General features: G+C 44.6%; 1 protein-coding gene across 1 annotated transcript in view; it reads left to right on the top strand.

Annotated features, from left to right (window-relative positions):
• Window positions 1–24,874, top strand: part of SDF4 (stromal cell derived factor 4) — a 248,560-nt gene that overhangs the window by 157,450 nt on the left and 66,236 nt on the right. The gene's annotated exons all lie outside the window — the stretch shown is intronic.

Below are 24,874 nucleotides of genomic sequence, written 5' to 3' on the forward strand. Positions count from 1 at the left end.
ACAAAACTCATGACTAATATGGACACAAGCCTCCTGGCTGGGCTGTGGCTGAGACAAATACTCTGCAAGGCTTCCGTGCTGTTTGGAGAGTGAGGAGATTAATGGTGTGCGAAGCAAAGTTTCAATGTTCCTCTGTAGTCATAAAATTTATAGTCCAAGAAAATTTAAGAACTCAGGAGGACTGAGTTCAGTATGAAGAACTTGTTTATAACAAAATAAAACCCATGTGCTTGAGCCTATGGTTTAATGGCCAAGTGTGTTAATCCTACCCAGTGGCAATGGCTATTTGTGGCATGTAAGGGGAGAAGTCTAAAAGAGGCACAAATTAAATGGCTGGGTTTTTTTCTGGGTCCTTCCGGCATGCTCAGTGCACTATCTGTACGAGCTGAGGCAGGAGGATATGATGGGGGCACCTCACTATTGAGGTCCTAGCAGAATAGGAGACACAAACAGTTGCTGCATTTTTTTCCCTTAAAATTTCTAAGAAGTTTAGGGTTTCAGGGAAACTGGAGGTGAGGAAAAGTACATCTTTTCTTACTGGAACAAGTTTCTTTCTTACCCTCATCTTTGAGTTATTCACAGAAACATTTGCCACAGAAACACCTTCAAAAAGTTTAAAACATTAATAACTTGTACTTGCAGTCGTAACTTTGTCCAGGTACTACATACCAGTTCAAGAACACTTTCAAAAAGGTTATTGTGACACCCCACACGGATCAGTTAATATTTACTAAAACTTTGCTGTCTGCACCATGCCCTCGCTCACTCATCTTCCTCCCAGCCCCTTTGTCTGCAAAGGCCTCACTCAATCCTTGCAACAATCTACATCAGGCTTTTTGCTATGTATACAGTTCAGACTCAGACAAAGCTAATGCAAATCAGCATGGGTTTGTTGGGGTTAATGCTCTATGCAGATCTCTCTCAAACGAGGGAGATGTGTTCACTACCCAGGGTTTTGAGATCTCTCACATGAATTTTTCATACCTGAGAGCTTCTTGCTTCTAAGATACTGACACTGAATTTGATGCTCCAGTCCCATATGACTCTCTGAGCTCAATAATGTTGTCGTATACTGTGTTGCTCTGGTTGCTATGCTTCCCTCTTACACAGGCTGCGATGTAAACAGACTGCTTTGCTGCTTAGCTTATATTTCAGGAACAATAAACCAAACCATCCTAGGGTGAGCATTGACTGCTAATTTCAATGTCTATAAAAGTGATGATCTTCACTCATAATTCCTTATTCTAAACAGAGTCCAGCTATAAGTTTCCAGCTTCAAGCTAAAGTTACTTGCTTAGCAAGATGGTAGATATCATAGCCTCATGCTTCTGGAACATGCCTCTGCCCTTGTGTCAAAGATCCAGGCTAGGTAGTGTTGCTAGCAGGTTTTTTAGCTCCTTCTATGTTGGGTGCCCTCACAAAATGTGCTGATAACTGTGATTTATGAGCCTGACAGAGAGCCCACTGAAGCTGGTGGAAAATCTGGCAAAAATGCTAGTGATTCATCCCAGAGTATAGGTATTAGGTCTAGTTCAGGGCTTAACTCCAGAATTGCCTTTCAGGTTGGTTTCTGCTGGCATGGCCACTATAAATTTTGTCCTATGAGCTATATTGACGAAAGATCGCTGGGTTGTCCTGATCCTGCTGCTTTTCACTACCCCCATGTTTACCACCATGCTAGCTGGCTCAGAAGGGCACAGTGCAGTGCTGGGTCAGCCCTTCACGTGTGGAATCTGCACTGAATTCTTTCTATTTAATTCACACAGGGCCTTGAAGTAGCCCTTGGACAGGCTGTGTTAGAGTTAGGAGCTGAGCAAAGCTACCTCCGTAATGCCAGGGTTGTCCAGTTTGCACCCTTGCTCTCTCTGCTGGCTGCTTCAGACAAATAAAAGCAATCTTCCAGGCACTGAGAGTCCAGTTGCAGGCACTCTGTGAATATTTTCCCTGGCTGGGAGCTGACAGGTTATGAGTTTTTAAGTTCTATTCAAATTTCACGTTTTGTAAATGATTTCAATGCCACACTCCAGACTGACTCCAGGGGTATTTATGTTGGATTAGCAGCAGATTGCTTGCCTTTCCTCACTTGATAAAAGAGAGCCCAGCACATGTAAACTCCCCTTGAATGGCAGGCTATTAACCGTCAAGCAAAATGATTAGTTTGTCATATAAAACTCTTGTTATAAATAGGTGCAGGTTATAAATCAGTCCTAAGGACAATGATGAAATCAAACAGAAAGAGAGACCCTTTCCAAGCCTCTTCTCTGAGAGAAGCCTGCAAATAGAAGTGAGCAACAGAATGTTAGTTAAATGCTTAGTCTTCAAGGAAAACGCAATGGTAATTTGAAAACCGTTCTGAATTGGTGAAAAACGCAGAGTAAACCTAGCCCTATATAGGCATTAATACTATATGATATTTAGAAATTAATACCACATACTTTGCCATTGTAACTACTGTGATGGAGACAGCCCTAACAGCAGACTCCAAAGAGCTGAATCTGTTAAGGTTCCACGGAAAGTTAGGGAGCTGGTGACCCTGTAAAAACAGAACTAAGTACCAAGAAGACTGTGAGTCTTTATTGCTTTGTGTCCTCACTCATATCTATGGAAAGAAAGTCTCAACCTCCCATTGATTACAGAGCTGATTCTCACGCAGCAACTTTATTTAATGCTCAGGTTAGGCTGGTATCAATGAAGACTAAAAGGCCATGACATTAGGGGTTCAGGTGTACCAAATTTCCTGCAGGACAGCTAATTTCCTGCAGAGCTTCTAGGACTCAGTATTCCCCTAATAAATAACTGGTGGTGAAGGGATAGGTAGGCATTTATAATAATAGTGTTGGTGAGCAGGTATTGGATCCCTGTGGAGTGGAGAAGTTGCATCTGCTGGTTAGTCATGTAGTTCTACTGTTTGTTTGATGTTGGGGGGGGGGGGGGGGGGGGGGGGGGGGGGGGATGGGGGGGGGGGGGGGGGGGGGGAGGGGGGGGGGTGGGGGGGGAAGTGTTTCTTTGTTACTACTTAGATGACCTCTATCTCTGGGCTTAGAAAGGGTATAGTGTTTTTATTTCCTCTGTGGCAAGCAATTCTGATTTAAAGTAGCCTCTAGGCTCCCAAGTAGTCCTGAGAATAGACAGGTCAGGCCACAACAGCTGGAAATGCCTCCTTCCTTATGGCTCTTTGGAAAGTTTGAAATGTCCAGGAGAGCTGCTAGACTATGCTTTATGATCTCACATTCTTAACAGTGGAAATGGTTTAGCTCCCTTTGTCCTGAAGTACAAGATGAGAAAGATGGGCTGCCAGCTAGGGCAAGAATCTTATGCCTTTGTTGCTGAGGCCATAATATTCCAGAATAACTGACCTAGCTATTAATGTAACTTCAGCTCAGGTTGGGGCTGATTTTGTTGCATCTTGCGGGGGCTCAGTGTGCAGGGACCAAACCCATGTCCTTTTATTACGTCTTACAGTGAAATTCCAAATCCGAACCCCAGTGTTGAGGTGGGTTTGCCTCCAGCATAGACTCAATTAAGAGATGTCTACAGACACAAGGCCCTGGGCTGCTTCCTGGCCCCGCTTCTCCCTAGACCCCTTTGTGCTAGGGGCTTGGTGCTAATCGTCTGTGGGCAGGGTGTTCCTATGCTGTGCTTTAAGGTGACTGATTTTTCTTTAAAGCAAGATTGCATGTATAGACGCTTGCCTTGCTGTAGCTGGTGTGAGGCAGGTTGTGTGCTGCACTGTGTGCTGTGTGAGGATGGGCTTTGAACTTCTAGATGAGAAGGGAGAAGGTAGCCAGGAGTACAGGGCTGGCGGGATGGGATGTGTGCTGGAGGGGAGCTTGGCACCTTGGTTTGAGGAAAGGACTGGAATTAATATGGAACGGTGAACACAGCCCACCTGGCTGCCCTGTGCCTTCCCTATGAAACACCACAAACTTCCAATAAAGCACTACAGCTCGTCCCAGTCCTCTGTCTCAGCTCCCTGCAGGCACTGGCAGGTGCACGTTGTCTGACGGCGCAGCAACCTGCTCCCCTGGTGACAAAGGCAGGGTTCACAGACATCCTCCTGGGGCATTTCAGACCTGCCGTGTGGTTTTAGGCTCGTACAACTGGAGAGAGCCATATCCCCGTTCGGCCCACACCAGGGCTGAAGCAGACGTGCAATTACGACAATACTATAACCACGTAATAAACAGCTTTCTCATACATACAGTTAAACTTCTCTGCACAGATCCATGGTTCTGTAATTGCCTAGGCAAATAAATCCTCTTGGAGCAGGCGGGGATGGAAGAAACGGTTGCAAAATATCTGTTGTGCTTTTTTCTTGGTTGTATGATCAATTAATTGATTCATATGAAGGCTCCAAATGGAGATAAGGAGGGAAACATCAGCTCGAAAATTACACAGCATTGAATGGGAGTGTGTAGCTCTACATTGCAGTGACAGCTCAGTGTGGATTGACCAGTGCAGACTCTAGATTTATATACGTGCTTTTGTGTGGCTGTCTCTGCAGAATGTCCCCTTCCTGTGCTGAGTTTCAAGACAGCTCAGGTGTCCCCACACACAAGTGCTAGCATGCTTGGAAATGTTTTCTCTACCGTTAGGACTTTTGAGAAATACTTGATGTACTCTGATGAAAAACAAGAGAGAAACCCGGCATCACATGGAGAACAGCATTTTGCGTTTCCATAAAATTTTCCTACAGCTTTTGTGGATTTTAAAGTTAGGATCTTAAATCTCATTTGAGGCAGTTGCTTCTTTGTTAGATCCACTCTGTACTTTGGTTCTTTACTGCAGCTTGCTTTTTTGGCAAAGTGTTGTGTTTGCTGTTTGTTTGGCATAAACATTGTTTGTATGTTTGTCTTTTCACTGGTTTCAGTGTTTATTTCTTTTTCTGCCTGCTGTTTGCTCTCCCTCTAGCTGTGGCTAGCTTGCAGAGCACTGAAAGAGCAGATACAGTTTTCACAGCTCTCTGGAAAGGAGGCTCAACCGTGATGCTTTCTTGTGAAAGTGGCCCCTGGTTGATGGGGTGGAGACATCATGGCATTTGGAGCTCTATCTGGCAGGAGGAAATTGGATAAGGGTTTGTTGTTTTGCTCTATTTAAGGAATGCTCTTCTTCACCATATGCTTTTTCAGAGCTTGTTTTCCTGAAGGAGCTGTGAGCAGGGGTGTTAAGGACAGGCTGGCATGGGGAGCTGGATCAGTGCTGGGTCAATGGGGAGCAGAAAAACAAAGTGCTCAGAACTCAAGGTAGAAAAGGAGCAAGGCTGCATTGTGGGTATTCCTGTTGTCTCTCATTCAGGCACTCATGGCTTATTTATAAATGCCTGACAACCTTTCCTAGTCTCTTTCTTTAGGCAAAATGTAGGGGATCTCTTAACTGAGATAGATACACTGCTAAGACCAGGAGCATCCCTCCATTGGGCTTATTAGCCTACAGCTCCTGCAGGTAGGCAAAGGCAGCCTGCTTCCTTAAGCATAAGCTAGGTCTAAAGGTAGGCACAAAGTTCTTGGCAGTACTAGCTGCAATACTAATTAGTTGGGATGCTTGCGTGGACAGGAAACCAAGTTTCAGTAGATGGGAGAATACTCTTCAGTGTAGCTCTAGTTGCGAGGAAAAAAAGAAAAGCTGAGCTAATTTAAAGCGGCTGAAAACTGTCCTTAAAGCTATCTCAGGTGTCTCCTTTGACAGGGTACTGAATGTTCGCTCTGTGTGTTACACTTGGAATCTAATAAAACTTTACAGGATGATGAAGTTGGGGTTGGGTTTGGTTTTGTTTTGTTTTTGTTTCAAGCAAAGTTCTCAAGGCTGTTGTAATTATCAAACCCTCTTTTTCCCAGCAAAGGGTGCTGGGAGTTGCCAGTAATCTATAAAACAGGAATGACAGTCAGTCTCGGGGAAATGATCTCAAACGGTATAAATATCTCCAACCAGGTTTTGGTTTTAAAGTTTTATGAAGTGATAGAGATTCTGGGGATGTTTTTACAAGAGGCTGGACAGTGAGGAACAGGGCAGCTCACATGGGTAGCTGTGTTGTTGCCCTTAGGGTTGAAGCCTGGATGCTAGTTAGAACTATTTGAGACTATGGCTGTTGTATCCTGAGGGGACACATACTTGCCTGTGGGGGCAAATATGTCTCTGAGCAAGAGAATGGAAAACCTGGGTTCTGTTTCCAGTGCTCCCATTGACCTGCTTGTTGGCATTGGGCAGGTTTCCTCATTCTTTCTGTGTCTTATCCAGTTCAGCCACTAGCTCTTCAGGAAAGGCTCTTTGGTGGGTTACAGCAGCCAGTGTGTTAGGCTCACGCAAGGTTAATGACTGCTTGAGTTCTAGAGCTCTCTTAAGTTGACCTTAGGTATCACCTGCTATCCCTGCTGACCAGTAAGAACGTTGTCTTTGTGAAGAGTGCTTGTGCTTTACAGGCGTGAATAACTCCTGTTAACACTGCCACAAGTTGTGAGACCGCTGGTTTCCTCCTACTGCTGAGAAGGATAGGAGTATCAAATGAATTCAGGGCTTCTGCATAAGGGTGCTAGCACTGAAGGATCATATCTTTCTTCCACTCAGGGAAAGAGTCATCAGCCTTCCTGAGACCTCCTGATGAGAATTAAATGGAAATTTCCCTGGGAGTGGGGGGAGTGTCTTCTCTGAAACCTTTCTGGGTAAACACTCCACCCCACCCCTCATGATGCTGCTGCCTTTGCCTTGCCAGAGGTGTTCTGCAGTCAGAGGTGAGGAAACGCTGACCTCAGTAGATGATATTTCCAGTTTCAACCACAGGCAGGAGGTATGGGAAATATCATCCCTTTGAAGGTTCCAGTCTTGCTATGCTGTTTTCTGTGGTTTGGATAAATCCATGCAACTAGATCTTCACCTGGGCTAAACCAGTAACATTACGGGGCCATACAGAAGTTCTGGTGCCTACAGCAGTGGATGCCCAGCTAGATCAAAACACTTAGTGATCGCTTGTTGCTGGTTCCTAACCTCGTCATTACCTTTAACTGCAGGGAATCTGAAACTGGAATTTCAGACTTCTACCTCTTTGATCTCATTTTCACTCTTTTGTGTTGTCATGATTAATGACAGACTATTTTAAAAATGCTGCAGTGTCTGACTAATGCAATCTGAGGGGTGTGCAGAGCTCCTTATTTCCTCCCATTGCAGACCTGCTAAGTGATTGGAGAAGAACTTATTTTCCACTTCATTTTGTCAGAGCTCTTGAGTGCCTGGGGCAAGGAGGGGGTTAATATTCTCTGCTGTGGAAAAAGTAACTTCTTTTTTTTTATCAATTAAGTACGTAAGTTTCATAGTCAGAAAAAGAAACTGAAGTATGTGTGACATCCAGATTCGGCACATAAAAATCCCGTTTTGTAATAATGAAATGTATCAGGTTACTTATCTAGAGGCTATTCCTCTTGCAATAACATACATGTATCAGTTAGCAAGTGCCTCCATGTTCCTGCACATCTTGTCATCGCAGTGATGATCTTGTGAGGCTGTACCCCGACGTGTTCTAATAGGCTTCTTCACCCCCCACGTGAACAGGGGCTGTACAGAGTGCTCAGAAGGCATTCATTCATGTCCCCCTGGATCTCTGTACCAGGACACATGTCCCCCTTTCAAAAAAGATGACTGCCATGAAGCCATTGGCAGCAGCTGGAGCATGCTGGGTGGCCGAGAGCAACGGGCGAGGGAGCAAACTACAGTCAGTCTGACTCCTGCAGATCTGGTATTTGTGGAATTGGTCTGTCCTTACATATTTACTCTTTCCTTTAAAGAAAAACGCCAGGGAAGGAGGGAGAGAATGTCAGACAGTGGTACTAGACATCTCAGTACTGGATCTCCAGCCATTGCCCCTTGCCTTGCTAGGGCTCAATGGGCTACATTCTTCTTGCTTTCCCCCCTGTTTTAAACAAATAGGAGCTGGAGCCTTAGGGTATATTAGAGAGTGATAGGGATCTTCACCGATAATACCATTCTGGGCTATACCTGAGGAAGCCATTAGCTTAAAACTCACAATGAACAGGATCTGATAACAGGGGAGGTAGAAGGTGGATGAGGGGGAGAGGAAGACTATTTGCAACTGTGCCAGGTAACACTCCCCTTCACCAGGCACAGTGACTGCCTCAGGACTGAACAAGGGAAGGAAACGGAAAGATTTCCACAGGCTCGCAGGTATGTGGGAAGTGCTGTCTACGTTGCCGGTGACGGCAGCCTGCGTGGGGGTGTATGAGAAAACTGAACAGTCAGATCTAGGTGCACACATGCATGCCCACTTGATCCTCTCTTGAAACTACGGCTGCCTGTCCAGAGAACCCAGTACTCCTCCCATGCTTCCCCATGCTCCCTGCTGCCTCATTTTCTGAGCCATCATTAATGATGTTAAAGCTATCTAAATGCTGTGTTTTAATGTTAGCTTTCATTGCTTGGAGTAAAAATAGTAAGAGTTAAGAATTACTGTTTAAGGCCTGATGAACTCTAGCTATGTGAAAACAAGGTGCCATCCAAAGTCAGTCCCCCCTGTGCACATCACCAGTCAGCAGCACTTCAAAACAGCACGCTGGGTGTTCATGGACAAGGCTTCTCATTCACCTGGGATGCCTGTGGATCTGCTGCCTTGCCTTGCACAGCTCTGCTGCTGTACAACGAGACTGAGCCACCACACACTGTATGCAGCAGAAGCTGGGCTGAGGATCGTGTTTCCAGCCCTGAGGGCTTGGAACCACTGTTGTGCTCATCTCCAGAAGGGGCAGTTCCAAACTAGCTCTGTCTCCACTGGACCACTGAGACCACTTTCCTCCTTCCAGCTGGCCTAGCTAACCTCAAGGATTGTTCTTGCTTCCCCCTCTCCTCTCATGCCCAGTGGAATCACACAGGCATTTGGGGTCATAAGGAATGTGCTGTTTTGACTCTGAAAACTCAGCAGGAGCGTTCGCTAAAGACACAGTGTAGTTGTATCAGAACCAAAAAAATGAGGGGTGGGGGAATGGAAAAAATTACTGTTTCCAACTGCAGCCAGGTTCCTGCCTCCCGTGTCCTCGTACTGCTAGCAGCCTTGCCCAGGGACTGCTGCCACAGTTTCATGACCCTCATGAAACAGCAGTGCGTGGCATGGAGCCTGCGCTACTGACGTTGAGTCTCCCTCGTTTTGTGTCACAGGCTCTATACTGCTGATGAGTCCCTGGTTTTCCCTTTGCTTAAGTGGCAAAGAGGAGCTGTTGTCCTGTCCCTCCTGTTGCGAGTCCCTGAGTGGAAGTCACTATACACTGGCCGTGTTCTCGGCATCTGCTTTTGGTCACTTGTGGAGGCACACAGAGCTTGCTCTGACCTGGCGTAGCTATTTTCATGCTGGGCTTTTCGCTATGGCCTTGGTAGAGCTATGCTAGACTGGCTTTTTTGGGAGATGTGGCTTTGTTCCATGCTGTGTGGGCTCCAGTTTTGACTAGGGGTTTCAGTAACTGCCTCCCTTGCTTCCCTGCATAAAAATTCAGTCTCATCCAATTAGTAATTGTGGGAGGTAGGATGCCCGAGGTCAGCTCTGTTTGTTTGATTTCAGGCGGACCATTTAACTTCTTTCTAGATGGCTGGTTACTCTTTCTGAGGCTATTCATAGATTGCCTGCTTTTACCTGAATGCTTTTTTTTTCATGAAATCTGTAGGAACTTAGATATATCTGAGACCTTCACATTGCTACCAGGTTTAGTTAGAATGTATTACATACATGCATCAGAGGCACAGTCTTATTTCATTAAGAAACCAGGAAATCGCTACTCAGAAAGCTGTGAGTGACTGTTGTCTCTTATCACTGTATCTACAAACAAACTGTGTGGAAAAAGATAACATGGTGTCTGACTTCTATGTAACATTTCCATCTGAACATGCCTCGCATCCTCTGGGGAAGGATTTTTATTTTTTTTTCTAATACCAGACGAAACCCTGATCCTCAAAGGGCCGAGTGCTTCCTTTGTATGCTTTAGTATCTCAACTGCCTTGGGAACTAAGGCTTTTTGGAGTAAAAAGGAAGGCTGGGACAGACTGGATCAGGATTTGAGCGCATCTGTGCAAGCCTAGGCCAATTTACAAATGAGTCAGCCCTTACCTAACATGACAAATCCCATCAGCTTTTCCCAGACTCGATGAGTTGATTAAAGGGATTCGAAAAACAAAACAACCCTCCAAAGTAACTCTCTCAGATTATTCAAAGGTGAAGTGATAATGTGATAACAGCTAGAAATGATCTTTGTCTCTGCCAATAATGCCAGATAGTACTCTGACCTCTGGAGAGAAATGTTACCAGCCTCCCACACTTCTTGGACACGTTACTCCGTTGCCCCCAGCTAAATACCAAGGGCTCTGGTTCCATTCCTGCAGCACACAGATAGAAGACTATCAGGACAAATATTTGAAAAGGATGAGGCACTCCTAGACATGTGGAAGTAAAATGCAAACCAAATGGAAGGGGCATTTCTGACGCACCTCAGACACCTAAGGACAGTGAACTGGATGCTAGTAAGCCTGTATGTAGAAGGCTTGCTCCCAGCCTGGCCGTGCATTGGTGCAGCTAGTACTGTACTATGCATTTCCATGCACTGTGTATTTACTCAGCTCTTTGCCTTTATATTAGTGCTACGTGCTTTACTGTGGGACAAATCTCCAACTCCCGCAATGCAGATCAGCTTCTAACCAATTTTAATGAAGATACGCAATTTACTACAAGGAACAAATCTGGGCCCTTGACTCTAAGGGAGTCAAGTTTTCTGCAAAGGTTGTCAATTTTATTAGAGAGAGATGAGACAAAACAGCATGTAAATGAAATAACTCTGGGTGTAAACACCATGCGCAAAGGATTTGCCTTTGCATCTCACCAGACTTCAGAACTCCCTTTCCAGTCATGCCTAAGGTTAGCTACAGGGAAGCACCGTCTGTATTAGCAGGGGGGTTGCTAAAGCATAAGGACAAGAGGTGCTGCTGTGAATCAGACATGCAGGATACCATGTGCTTCAAGTGGCTTATGCTTACACATAGACATGTTTTTGTGCGAGTCTAACAGTAGAGCAACACCTTCCTTTAACAGGCTTCCTTTAACATAATTAGATGTTTCTTTTTGATACATGCATTGAGCACTTGGGGTTTGTCCTAGGGCTGTATCTTTTTCTCCACCAAGGTTATTTCAACACATACAAATTTTTTTTTTTTTTTTAATTTGTGAGCACTTATGGGAGCAATTTAAGATGTGCTGGAGTTACAGCCCTAAGCAGTAGAGGAAAAAAGCCCACAACAACCTATGTAAGAGTATGGAGAAGTCAATCAATGGAAAATGGGTGGAAGATTGTGAAAAGACTTTTGGCATGCAAGTGAAAGGGAGGACGAGAGAGAAAATAGCATCCATCTCTGAGTATCTAGAGTGCCTTGTTTAAAACATCCCTGTGAAAATCTGAGCGATACCAGCCAGAAAGGACTGAGAACATGCATAGGTGTCACCTGGAAATGCTGCACAGCTGAAGGCAAGGCTATGCTCTGCATGTGCCCCTTGTCTCCTTCTCTTCCCTCTGTGGTCCTTTCTGAGGGACAGCTGCTGGCTGTTAGCAGTCTACCCATCTGTATGGGAAGTGACCAAGAACTTGGGTGAGACAATGCACTTAGCAGGACATAAAATGGGGAGGAGCAAGAAGAGAGCATGCCACAAACTAGGGCCAGCAGTAGGACTGCAGCGCACTATGACAGGGAAAGGGAAGAACAGTGTCAGGCTGGCTCTGTGGGACCCTCCGAAATGTGTTCTTTCCCAGTGGGAATCTGGACAGCAGGTGATGCAATGCAACAGCGATGCTGGCAAAGTGGCAGCCGGTGGGGGGGGGGGGGGAATCAAGTGAGGAAATTAAATGCCATTATTCAACCAGCCCTCGGCCCAAGGGAATTATTGCATATTCCTTGATCTTTGAACTTGCTAGCATGAATTTTAGTGAAGCTTGTGCAGATTGGCAGTTCTTCTCCCACCTTGATAAAGACAAAAAGGCTTGAAACAAGATATTGTACCTCCCCTGAAAGGTCACGCAATGGACACTGATGTCTGGGGCTGCAATAAAGAGTCAGGGACTTTGAGAACAACTTATTTTACTGGAGCAAGACACTCCCTGGTAGGAGGGAATTAAAGGCTGCCTTTTGGCCAAATAGCCTCTGTAAATCTCCTTCTGAAAGATGCTAGCTCTGGTAGTCTGAAAGGGGGCTGGAGGAGGCTGCTGTGATCACAAAGTTGAGGATAAGGACATATGAGTGAGACTGGCTGACTCCAGGAAAGTGCTGGAGACGTGGATGGAGGCAACAGGGAAGTTGCTTCTCATTGCTAGTATCTAAGTTACTGGTGATCCAGGAAGGTTTGGGATTGCTCAGAGAAAACACATGTAAAGTGATCCATCCTGCCAGATCTCTTTTGATGAGGCTTCGCTAGAGGAGGCTGGGGGTAGGGAGACAAAGCAAAGTTCCAAATCTGATCTTATACTTCCAAGCCTGGTTTTATTCTCAGCTGTACTTTTTTTTTTTTTCTGGGGGGTGTCTGCTGGTTTCCTGCAAACATATCCCTCCTAGAAAGAGAGATCTCCCACTGGCTATTTGTCTTGGATTGTCTCATATGGCAAGCAGTCTGTTACGATTAGATATGAACATAAAGAAATCTGCGGAGAGAGGAGTCTAGGGAAAGATGATAATGAAACGCAGGGAAAGCTTATCTTGGAGAAATAACCCCAGAGGAGGCTGTTCCCACCTGTTTGTTTATAAATAAAATGAGAAGAGAGAAAACACCAGGTCTTTGAAGAGGAAAATAATTTTTTTTTTTTCCCTATTCTAGACAGAGTTGGGGATAGACACAGAGAGGAAAATGGGAGTCCTTTGCCAAAGTGCCTGTGAAACTGAGGCAGGAATGGACTAGGGAGATGTACAGGTAGGGAATGGAAAGACTTTGCTGGAGGAAAAGACTAGCATACGGCTAGTGAACATACCAGCGACCAGTGGCTCAGCAGAAGCAATATGCTAGATTTACATGCCGTAAGTGCTTGGCTGTGACGCTTTTGTCAAATCTGGCTGTCTAAGCACAAAGAGTACTTGCTGTTTCTTCAAGACAGTCAATCCCACAGCTGTCTTGGACTGTAGGAGTCATGCTAGGGAGCACAAGCATAAAAGAGTCTCCTGTTAAGCCCTGTGGTTACTGTGCTGCAGCACAGGGCAGTTTTTCTGCCATGTTTGTTCATTCTTCAGGGTTGTTGAACTGCTACTCCTGATGGCCAATTGTTTGGTTTTTCTTAAACAGTTTCTAACTAGAAGAAAGGATTGTGCAATTCTGAATCTCCTGGGGTGACGCAGGAGTAGCAGTAGCTTCTCCTTGCATTGTATTTTTCATTTTGATGTTTTAGGATCTTTTCCATATATGTCTGTTTCATTGCTTCTAACAGTTAAGTGCAGTTGTCAGAAACAAATACTAAACAAACCTCAATGTGGCCCTCCTTTCGGGTGCCTTAACAAGGCATTTAGGAAATTAAACTGTACAGGAGGATCTGCCAAAGGAAGGAATAGCACCTCCTGGAAATGCTCGTCCCACCCAAGACTCTATGCTTTTGCACACAGCTAGGTCAAGGTGTATTGTCTGCACCAAAAAACTCTTGTCTTCAGAGTGGTAGTGCTTTTACCTCCGAGTGTCTGTCTCAGTGGGACTGTGCTACACATTAGGTAACACAACTCCGGAGAAAGTTGGGCAGTGGCACTGGAGTGATAGGGGTCCTCTAAAGCCTTCCCACAGTTCATGCGTGCATGTACACGGACACACATTCAGTAACCAGGAGGATGAGCAATCTTACATCTGTGTGGGGAAGAGCTCAAGAGTGACAGAATTTACTGCAGCAGAAGGACCTAACGGATGTATATCCAGAAGTGCTAGTGCCTCTCATGAGTGAAGCAGGACTGCGTTTGGCTGCCTTGAGAAAAGCAATCCATGTGTAGATAAGCTGAGTTCTTTTTATAGTGAGGAGAATTAACGAGATTAGTTTTAATCATAAACCCTCATTAGCAACCAAGACTTGAAACATTCCTGCCCAGAAAAAAAAATTACAAGAGAAACGGTGAAAATAAAACACTGCCCCAAGTGACATTTATAGCCAACTGGGAAAAGACTAGGAAATCTTCTGAATCTACTTACCACTGTTTTTTCGTTGCCAGTGGAAGCTGCCTAACACAAACCCATAACAAAGATGGAATAATAGTCAATGAAAGGAGAACTGCTTACTCACTGACAGGTTTGCAAATTTATATTTCATTATTTAGCTGGCACAAAAGGCCCTCCATTCCTGCAAATAATTAGCTGCCTGGCACTCCTCAGGGGCTTCAATTACGCACTTGTATAAGTATTTGCCAAATCAGCACCTCAGAGAAGACAATCAGTAAAGACCACATAAAACATGTTTCTTTAAATAATCAGTTCAGTGGTATTTTTCTGTTGCCTTACTTATAAAGGTGAAGCCTTTATACTCTAATGAGTATGACCTTCATTTCAGCCGAGCCTTATAGCCTGAGCATATTTGTTTTGGGTAGAAACTGTAGAGGCCAAGGGGGAGTTTTTGAAAAAATTAAGTTAATATAATTCTGGCTGCTTTTGGCTTGCATGGACTCCAATAAAAACAGAAGTCTGATTTCTTAAGCACCTTTTTTAAAAGCTTGTACTACTCTAAGATCATAACAGGTTAATATTACGATGCTATGGGCTGTCTGAAACCTCTCTGAAGCTGTAAGAGTAAGACCTGCTCTTCATTCAGGAGAAATGTAAGGAGCTACAAAGCTCCTTTAGAAAATCAGGTCACTGAAACTGTAGGAGCCAATAAATCACAGGGCCTGTGTAAGACATGCCAGCGCTGAGCTGTGTCCAGACAGTTCAGATGCAGAAGGATGGGGCTGTGTAGAGGGGGGAGAGAAAGCAAGGGAGGAAAGATGGTCAGAAGGACCACAGAGGCAGAAAGGAGGCAGCAAGAACATATCAGACACAGGTGGTTAGGCCTGAGAAGAACTAAATATGAGTATTTGGGCAGAATGTGAGCTGAGAAGCAGAAAGAAACTGTCAGCAAAGAACCTGTGTGCTCCTGGTGATGTCTGCTAGCATGTAGGAATGCTACAGAAGGCAGTCAGAGTGAACAGACAAAATTGGAAAACCAAAGTCCTCATCCTACACTTCAGTAAGCTAGTAGTGACTTGCTGAACATGCGCATAAGTGTTTGCCAGGTCTGAATGAGAAGTCTAAACAACAAGAAATATATTTATTGTTAAAATAACTCTTGTGTTTTACAGAGTTACATTAAGATGGTGCCTTCGTGAAACAAGTGGGCAAAAGACAAAACAAGTGGGCAAATGAATAACTTGCATTATAATATACATCAGTAATATTGTATGTTACTTTATATTATTACATCAGTATTATGTTATATGAAAACAACCTAATGCTGGGTTATTACTTTATGCTTTATATTGGGAATGGAGCTGGTGAGGCACCAAGCTGTTAGCTATTAGCATAAGAATGGATCTTGGATGCTCAAGCCACATACTTGTCTGTGACTGTGAAGCTGAAAGATCAAGACAAAAGCCAGGCTGTATCCACTATGCTTCGTCAGTTACCCTTGGACAGGGCACGCGTAGCAAGCTGTTGAAGCCTTTGCGGTAGAAGGGGCTTTTCAAACCAGCTTTGTAAAGGTACAACTAATAACTTGTAGTATAATGTGAGGGAGATTCAAGACCAGAAAATGCAGATTACCCAACTCTATTTTCTATGAGCAGCCGACAGAGTCAGTTTGGTAACAATAAACCTGCAAGTATTGTTTGATGCCTCTTCATCTCTGGGGTAGGATCTCCAGGGCTGCAAATCTGCTTATCTCCCTTGCTGAGAATCCCGGCTGCTACAGGGAAAAGCATGCAGTGCAGGAGGGAGGGAAGGAGGGATCACATGGACTGTGTGTCAGGAGGGTGGAAAAAAAGGAGTCTCTTTTCCAAACCAACATCGTTAAGAATAAAAGCAAATCACAGTGTCTGCAAAGAAGCCCTTGAGGACAAAGATGGGAACAGGGTTGGGCAATGCAACAAATAGACCATTTTTCATCACAATCTCATAATTGCTGTCTTGTTCCCAGTCTGCTCTTATGATAGACTTTGCAATACCCACTGGGGACTCTTCTAGCACACAGCACTGTGAGCCAGAACCTCATTTTAGCATTATACCAGGGAAACTATGCTAGGCAAACTGGAGCCACGGAGTCAAGTTTGGATCCAAAGTATGTTGGTGTTTTTTTTTTTTTTTTCCTTTGGCTCCAGAAGCCCAGAGCAAGGAATGTAAATTGGCTTTGCAGAAGTATGTCAATTTTGGTGCCAAAGTTTCATTTGATATCATCTCTGTCTGGCACCTACACAGCAGGTGCTTCCCGAGATGACCTGAGGCACATAGGCGCAACGCAAACAACTGGGCTGAGCGCTGCTAACCACACAGCTCATGTGTCTTGCACAACGTTACATGCCACTGCCTCCCTGCAGTCATGGAGACTGTCTCCTGACACTATGCCCCCAGCCGCAGATACAAATGGATTTTGCAGGAAGACTGGCTGCTCCTGCCTCCTTTACCCCTACCCAAACCAACACGCTGCCTCATAGTCAATGCACGAGTGATAAACCGTTATTGCTCACTGTAAGTTGCTCTTGCAAACTCTGTGTTTCAGTCTTGCTGAAGCTGATCAATCTACTTGCATGAGTAAAAATTGCTCAGTGGAGTCTAGGATGCAGATCTGCCCCTTTTGGGAGAAGCATGCCCCTCTCTTTGGGGTACCTTACTGAAATCTCTGGGGACGTACTGTGGTGGTATGCAACAGAACCTTGTGCAGAGCTTGGCAGGGGATTAAATGAGGCAATCGTGTCCCAGTGTTGGTGATCGGGGTCTCCTGTAGTTGCGAGATCAGCAAGCAATATCATGGGCAGTCATGGTCATTTGGAGGGGGGGGAAGTTCCTGCCGGAACCTCAGCTGTTGTGTTGCAGAGGCAGAGTCCGTGACTGAATACTCGCTCAGTTGTGTGCGAGTTACTGTGCTGGTTTGTACCTTGGTCTCTGCTAGTTCTCAATCACAAAAGGTATTCAGATGCTCATTTCAACAGTAAGCAGAAATCAGGTGAACCAGATAAGCTTTCTTCAGGCCTTGGGTTCATTGTCATATTTGTCTGGATGCAGAAAAAGGAAGCATGTTGGACTCAGAGCAGTTTGGAGCATCAACCATAGTCAAAGGCAGGCCAGGAAGATCAAAATGCTTTCATGGATTTGTAGTAAGACAAGACTCTAGGTATCTTTCTGTTCATTCAGCTGTGATGTCAGATTTGTCACACTGAGTTGGGTAGATATAGAAGGGAGTCAGTTCAGATAAAGCCAGCCTGCTTTTGTGGATCTTTTTCTGATCTGGAAGTGTTTGAATCCACTAGGATTTAAAATAAGCTAGGATCAAATCACTGAGTGCCCCAAAGCTCCCCAGAATTTTCAAGGTGAAAAAGGAGTTTCAATCAGATTCCCAACCAAAGGAATGTGTTCCTACCCTGTCTTTAATTGTTAACATTTGAGAGAGTAGATTAAATTGTTTTCATGATGGGATAAGGATTCTCCATTTCTCATGCACTTCCAGGCTCGCATTTGATAGCAAACTTCCATGGAAAGACTGCAAAAAATTCCTTGCTGAAAGATATGATTAAACAATAGCCTTCTGGTAATTTAACAGGCAGATCACTAACCTGATTCCAACCTCTCTGAGCTAATGCATGCTGACAGGCGATTGTTTCAATTAATTCAAGGTGACAGTAACTGACAGTCTTTTATGTGAAAGGCTGATCTGTCCATACAGATGTCCTCTAACGTACCTTTGCAAATAAAGTATAAGAAGGTAGTTTAAACAAGAGAGCAAAAGATATCTTGTGTAAGGCATCTTCTTCCATCCTCAGCACTCTGCGAAGTGAAGCCCTCTGCACAGTTTGCTCTGCTCTTCCATCCCCAAATCTCCTGGATTATCTCACCTTTGTAACTGCTCTAGCCTGTTCTTGTTCCAGGTTACCAAATCCCAGTGAGCAACAGAACTGACTTTAGTTTGATTTCTAGCAGAGGCAGCTATATTTCATTACCTAAATCCTGCATGAATAGCCTGACTATTGAATTTAACCTGGGAGATGTGGTGCTTTCCTGACTGAAGTCAAGTGAAGCTGGGTTAAGTAACCATTCCCATTTGGTGATTCCGAGTGATGGGCCAGTGTGTCAAGGGAAAGCTGCATTTCCACCTGAACTCATCTTTCCCATCCCAATTCAAGTGGAAATTCTGCCCCTCTTCCCTACTGTGGGTGTCTATGAACTCATGGGAAATCAGGATTACCCACCTCCTACTTACAGGTAAAATGTGCTCTCATTCAGTGCCTTGGAATCGTAATGTGAGATGTGATGGAAAGGAATGGTGATATAATATTGAAAGAATGTTTCTTTTAGCTAGAAGCAATTTTTGCTGTGCTTTGTTTTGTTTTAACCAGACACAGCCCCGAGTGAAACCTTTTAATGTGACATGAAGTAGTGTGGAGAATTAGTCACTTATATTAAAAAAGCAGGATGTAGCCTGGCACAAAGGCGTGAGGATGGCGTGGCTAAAGCTGCAGGATTTACAAGGAGACAGGTGAATTGTTGCACTGTAATAACATTTGGCTGGAGGAATTTTCAAGGAAGCAGAGTTTCACAGTTATCCCCACCATGCACATAATAGCTACATGGAGTTTCATGCTGCCGGTAGGAAGCAGAATAAAAGTGCCTCGCTCTAAATGTCGTCATTACCATGTGCTAGATAAAAATGCATTTAGCCATGCTAAGCAGAAGACTGTTTATAGAGTAGGTGCAAAGCCAGGAGTTACAAAAAGAGATTAAGGAGTTCAGAGAGAGGAGACAGAACTGTGCATAGAGACAGAGGGGCCTGTGTTTAACCCGTAAGATTCCTGGGGGGACAGGAAGAGGGTAGGGGAAGAGGAGGCTATTTGTTGCTTTAGCTTCTGTATCTTTCTCCTTGGGTCCCACAGCTTTTGCCTCAAGTGCTTAGTTCTTTTTCAGGACACATCCTGCAACACGTCCCTGGCTTCTCCTCCCTTACAGCCAGACAAATTGGACCTCGTTAAGCATCCTCCCACAGTTGCCTAGGCGCCAGGGCTTTCAGTGTTGTGATGGCTAAAGAGCATGCTGACAAGGAATCTGCCTTATGCTGAATGACAGCGCTGGCCTCCTGCCAGCAGTGTGATGAGCAGCGCAGGGCAGAGCTGAAGAGAGCTGCTGCGGTAGGCAGGACAGGCTGTTGCAGAAGAGACAGTCTTTAACATTTTGCAAATGATGTGCCTGGTAAATTAATAGTCACCGCTCAGAACCCATACCAGGAGAACTGCTGTGTTCTTGTTCTGGGAAGACAGAAAATCCTCTTAAGTCTGGACAGGGGAAGTGGTATGGAAGAGAGTTTGTCATGAAGAGTCTCGGGAAGTGTTATGAGACCATGTCTTTCCTCTGTGCAGAGATGTTCACATTGCTGCACTGTGTTATTCCTCATTGCTAAAACATGAATGCATGATAGAAGTACCACAGAGAAACCTCAGGGATACTGCTCCGGGCCTCCTCGGAAGGCATTGCTGGAGGACAATGTTTTAGCTTTGTGAGACTTCTGGGAGTTTAATAGCAGGCTTATTCCAGTGAGACTGAGTATAATAATTAGCCTGTTGATTCTTTGGGGCATGCTGTGGCCTGACCATTTGCTTTCCTGTGATGAGTGACCAATTGATTATGATCAGTGTTGACAGCCGTAGTGAGTTAACAACCCATGGGGATGTTGGGTTTAGCCCTTGTTTTGCAGTAGGCTATGTCCACTCCCCTCGCAATATATTTTTGCCTTTTTTTTGTAATTGCTAGGCAATTCTTACAAAAAAAGAGCCTGAGCTATTTTCCTGGCAGACCAAAACCATCCTTTTCATCATAGAAACTGATCCTGAGCAGCAAAATGGTATGCTTTGCTCTGCAGCTATACTTACTGTGGAGAAGGATGTCAAGGACTCGGATGACTGTAGCTGCTCATACAGGCTGTCACAACAGTGATAGTGGGCCATGGATAAGTGTCTATGGGATATTGGAAAATTAGGTTCCTGGTCTAATATATGTGAGGCATCACAGCTACCAGGAAAAAAAAAATGCATTTCAGTCATCGATGTTTAAAGCTGCTGTGGAGCATCTATGCTGTGTCAGAGTAAGGTCCTGCTTGTATTTCTCAGCTAAGCAGATTCTGATTCAGAACTGAAAGGGAAGTTTTCTAAGGGTAAAGCCTAAGACTCAGAGAGGTGCTCCTGCTGGTTTATCCTGTGGCACTCCTGCTATCTAGGATCTTACTGATCCGGTAAGCCAGTGCAGAATGGGTGCTATGGGACTTGATTTTCCTCTGTGATGAGGAGCAGCTGATTCAGTAACCCTGTGGTGTGCTTTGATACTGCAGCAGTGGAGAAAAATGATAGAACTGGAGCCCTGCAGCAGAAATCAGTTGAACTAATTGTAAGAAAAACATACATTTTTGGATGGTAGCCCACAACTGGGGGTTCCCAAATTACTCCAAAAACTGTGTATTGGTCAGTCAGGGACATTTGTCAGACTTCTATGACAAGTTCAGAGAATCAAGGAACAGAGCTGCATGTGGGGGCCATCACAAGTGGAGGAATAGATATTACTATTCCTCTTTGTAAGTAGGTGTTTTCTTTTTCTCCACGTGTGTGTTGATTTTCTTACTGTCACCAGCTTGTGCTCTTTTCTCACTTTGATCTTCAGATCAAAGAGCAGAAGGGGATGGGAGCGGGGGGGACAGGCGAGGGCCAGGGGCAAGTTCGTCACAGAATATTAGATTTCCCAACAAACAACCCAGGAAGAAAAAAAGAGAAAGGAAGAGAAAGGAAAAGTAAAAAGTGAAAACAGAAGCAGAGGGGAAAGAGTCAAGATGTTCTAGAGAATGATTATGCTTATTGTCCTGACATGGTATGTCTGTGCTCAGATCAAACCATGAGGATTAACACAATCACTGAACTGGTGCTGGTTCCAGTCTGCTGAGTGTAATTCATACAGAGCCTCCCAGCCCTGTGTGCTCACATCTAGAGCCGCAGCAGGCTCATGAGGTGTCAAGCCTGTCCCACGCAGGACTGCTGTCACTCACGTAGCAGGCAGCACCCATCCCAGCACGAGACACGAGTCCCTCATGGAAACTTGAGGCAAGATCTGTGTGTCAGCTGGGAAGTAGTGTGGTGAACAGACTTGGCAGAAGTGTCAGCTAGTTTATAGCCGGTGATGGCACACCATAACTGGAAGACAAACAAAAAGTGGTGGGAAAGGCAGCTTTCTAAGGCTCCACAGGAGAATGTGTGCCCAGTTCCTTCAGAAGGAGTAATTCCCCCTTCGGTTTTCCTACTGGATAAACAGTGTCTGGAGAACTTGGGAGCTTTACACTGGTACGGGACAGTGTGCTGGCTACTGCCGCTCTGGAGCTCCCAGCCCACCTTTGCCACCTGGAGTGACTGTGCCCCTTCTCTGCCTTTGGGCTGACAGTCAAATGAGGAGAGGATGATATACGGTGTTGCAGGGGGGTGCATTGGGCTTTAACAGGTAAGGCCTATTGTAAGAAATTAAGCCTTGGAAAGAGTTAGAAAGAGTCAACTCTATCAGTCCCAAATGTCTCATTACCTTTCAGCATTTTGGCAGGTTCTGCAATCTGTCCCCCAGGCATACCCAGTACTGAGAGCACTAATCATGTGTGAAACACCATTCCAGCTCAAACCAGGGAGATGGCTGAAACCTCACAAGAGCATGTCTTTCTGGAGTTCCCAGTTTGGCTTTGACTGGGAGAGATTTACTGAAGCATCTGCACCAATGTCTTTCTGGACGAGAGACGTGTTTGTCTTTCTGACATGAGCTCTGAACATGGTAGTCCTTTCACATCCTTGTCCTGGTACTTTCAGATATATCTGAGAGTGTGTATACAAATGCACATGGCTCTTGGGAACTTAGAGTTGATTCTTTCCACCTCCAGCCTGAAGGAATAGCTTTCTGGTGATGGTCCATAGAATGAAAGCAAAGCATGTGAGCTGGGTAGTTGTGAAATGGAGGGGTTTTAGAAATATTGTTCATTTTCGCATTGTCTCTGCTAAAGACAGTACCTTTCCAACCCTGACCGTGGTCACAGAGCCAGGACATACCATGAATTAAAATAATAAAAACAATTTTCACTGGGAGAGTTGGTTCCCTTCAAATTCTGTAAATCCCTCCCTCTCTTCTCTTGTAAATAGCTTTAATACACCGCAGGCGCCAAATCACTTGACCTAGGTTAGCCTGTGAACTGGGATGCTTTCTGCTCGGCTGAGTGGGCCGGAGCCTGGATTTTTCCTCCCATTCTCCGGCTGTCAATCCAGGTAATAGTCAAAGGCCTTATCTGAAATGCATTAGACTTCCAGCGAATTGTCTGGGCTCCGGGCCCTGGGTGCTGAAGGCACTCGTGCGTGTAATGTGTAGAAGAGGCGAGACGGTAGCTTTTAACACCCCTTGCCTCATCTATTTTCTTGGCTCAGGTTCAGCAAGTCTCCACAGTCTGCCAGCAAGAAACATGTCCCTTTTGGTTCAAATATGTAGGCAGTGGTAACTGATCGGCTGCAAGATGCTTCTTTGAGGGCTGTGAACACTCAGCACCCAGTTTTGAGGCTATTTTACCTAATATAGCGAAGTTATTTCAGACACATAGATGGCTTCCACAGAGGTGAGAAAAGCAGGGGGAAAGGAGAGAGTGTGTGGCCTGGGCCGTTCGAAGTGGCAGTGCTGGGAAGAGTCTGAGAGTGGGGATTTTGAGAGAGGTGTTAGGGGGTCTGAAGCAGCCTAATCTAGAAAAATTCTCAACTGAAGAGCAGATATAAGGCTTCATTCAAAGTTGCTAAGGCCAGAAATCAGACTGTCTGTTTTGACCTTTTGCATAAAACAGACCAAGCTTTCCCTTCTTATAGCGATGGCCAGCCTGCAGCTCAAGATTTGACTGGAGTGCATATCCCAGAGAATTCACGTTCTCTTGAGCTAACAGTTTTGAGGGTTTCTATCCTCTCCCCTTGTACCTTGTTCCAAAAAACTTTTAGCTGATGAATATGGACAGTAAATATTTAAGCACTTTCCCCCAGCAGATGTCAGAGCATGATAGTTATATCTTTTTTGCTAATTGACATGACCCTTCTTGTATACAGTTAGGAGGGAAACACTTTTCAGTAGTCCCAATAGCTTTTATTTATGTAAATGTTCAAAGGTCAATTTTGCTTACAAAAATGCACTGAACATCTCTGGAGCTATCTAAATTTTTTTAATTAAAAAAAATGGCAGAAAATGTTAACAATCTAGTAGCTTTGACATTAATGTCTGTTAGCATCCACTTCAATTTAACCATGCAAACTCTTTCTTGTTGTCTTGTTGATTTGTGATATGGAAAATCAGTAGTGAATGTACATGTTTAAATGCTAATTCAGTCTGGGAAAAGAGGTAATAACATCTATTCGATGTTATTTACCTGACTGATAAATCACAAGTAGGCAAGGCAGACCAAGTATCCTTGGTTATCTGTAGATGGCACCCAGTGAACTGGTATCTTAGCAATTTTCATTACTACCTGCAGTACCATATTTGTGCTTCCCAAGTGGAAGAGGTGACCAAAATATCTCCTATGCTTAGCCTGATGTTGCTAAACCTTAAAGCACTTCCATGTCTATTTCAGGCAGTTCACTTCACTGGGGTTCTTGTAGTCTACATGATCTTGGTCCATATCGATTCACATAGCGATGTCAGTGAGGATGGGACGAGTGGCAAGGGAAAGAAAGACAGACAGATCATCCATCATTTGTGTACTTAGGAGCATTGCAAAAGTGTTCCTCATCAGCTCTGAAAAATATCAGCCACTCTAAAATAAAGTGGCCATCATAAAGATTATCTGCGTAGCATGTGAACAAACAAGGAGCACTATTCAGGTCAGGCCCAATTAAGACAGCATAAACAGCAGCAAAGCATGTTCCTTATCACATTCTCTTGCAGCAGGAGGGTGATTCAACATTCATGGCCTATTGCTTCCTTGACCTTTCTGATGATGAGAGGCAAATCCAGTTACGAAGGGTGGTCTTTTGGCATGGTGTGGAAACTAGTTAATCGAGGGACTGCTCAGAGTAGCATTTTCAGACAACCACTGAACAAACACATAAGTGAATTCAAGAACCTCTCACTTTTCTGTGTAAGAAGGAACAGACAGCTCTAATTCTATTGATGACTCTGTGAGGCAAGGGCTGTCATTTGCTAGATTTTTGCGCAATATCTAGCAAAATAGGCTGACTATAATGCAAATAATGCTGTTATTAGTGGGTCAGCCTCGATGACTAGGAAGTCATGATTCACAGATGTGTAACAATTTTAGTTGGCCAAAGGGAATGAAATGGAGGGAAAGGAAAACACATCACAATGTCAACGCAGCAGGATCAGGGCCAGTTCAATATATGCGGTTTGGACAGCAAATTCCTAATTTGCCATGGCATACAGAGGAACTTTACAGGAATTTAGAGGTTTGTCACTTGAATCCCATTTCAGGCCTCTGGAAAATGCCATAAAGAAGCTGTCAACATTGCTTGTGCCTTTTTCTGAACATACTAAAAAAATCTAAAGGAACATAAAGGATCAAGAAAAGCTGACTGCTTCCCTGCACCATCTCCTGTTCAGACTTACTCCATCCAGCCAGATCCCATGGAGCCCTCTCAGAAAAACTGCTGTGAGGGCAGCATG

The sequence above is a fragment of the Gymnogyps californianus genome, chromosome 21, assembly GCF_018139145.2.
Source record: "Gymnogyps californianus isolate 813 chromosome 21, ASM1813914v2, whole genome shotgun sequence".
Taxonomy (NCBI): Eukaryota; Metazoa; Chordata; class Aves; order Accipitriformes; family Cathartidae; genus Gymnogyps; species Gymnogyps californianus.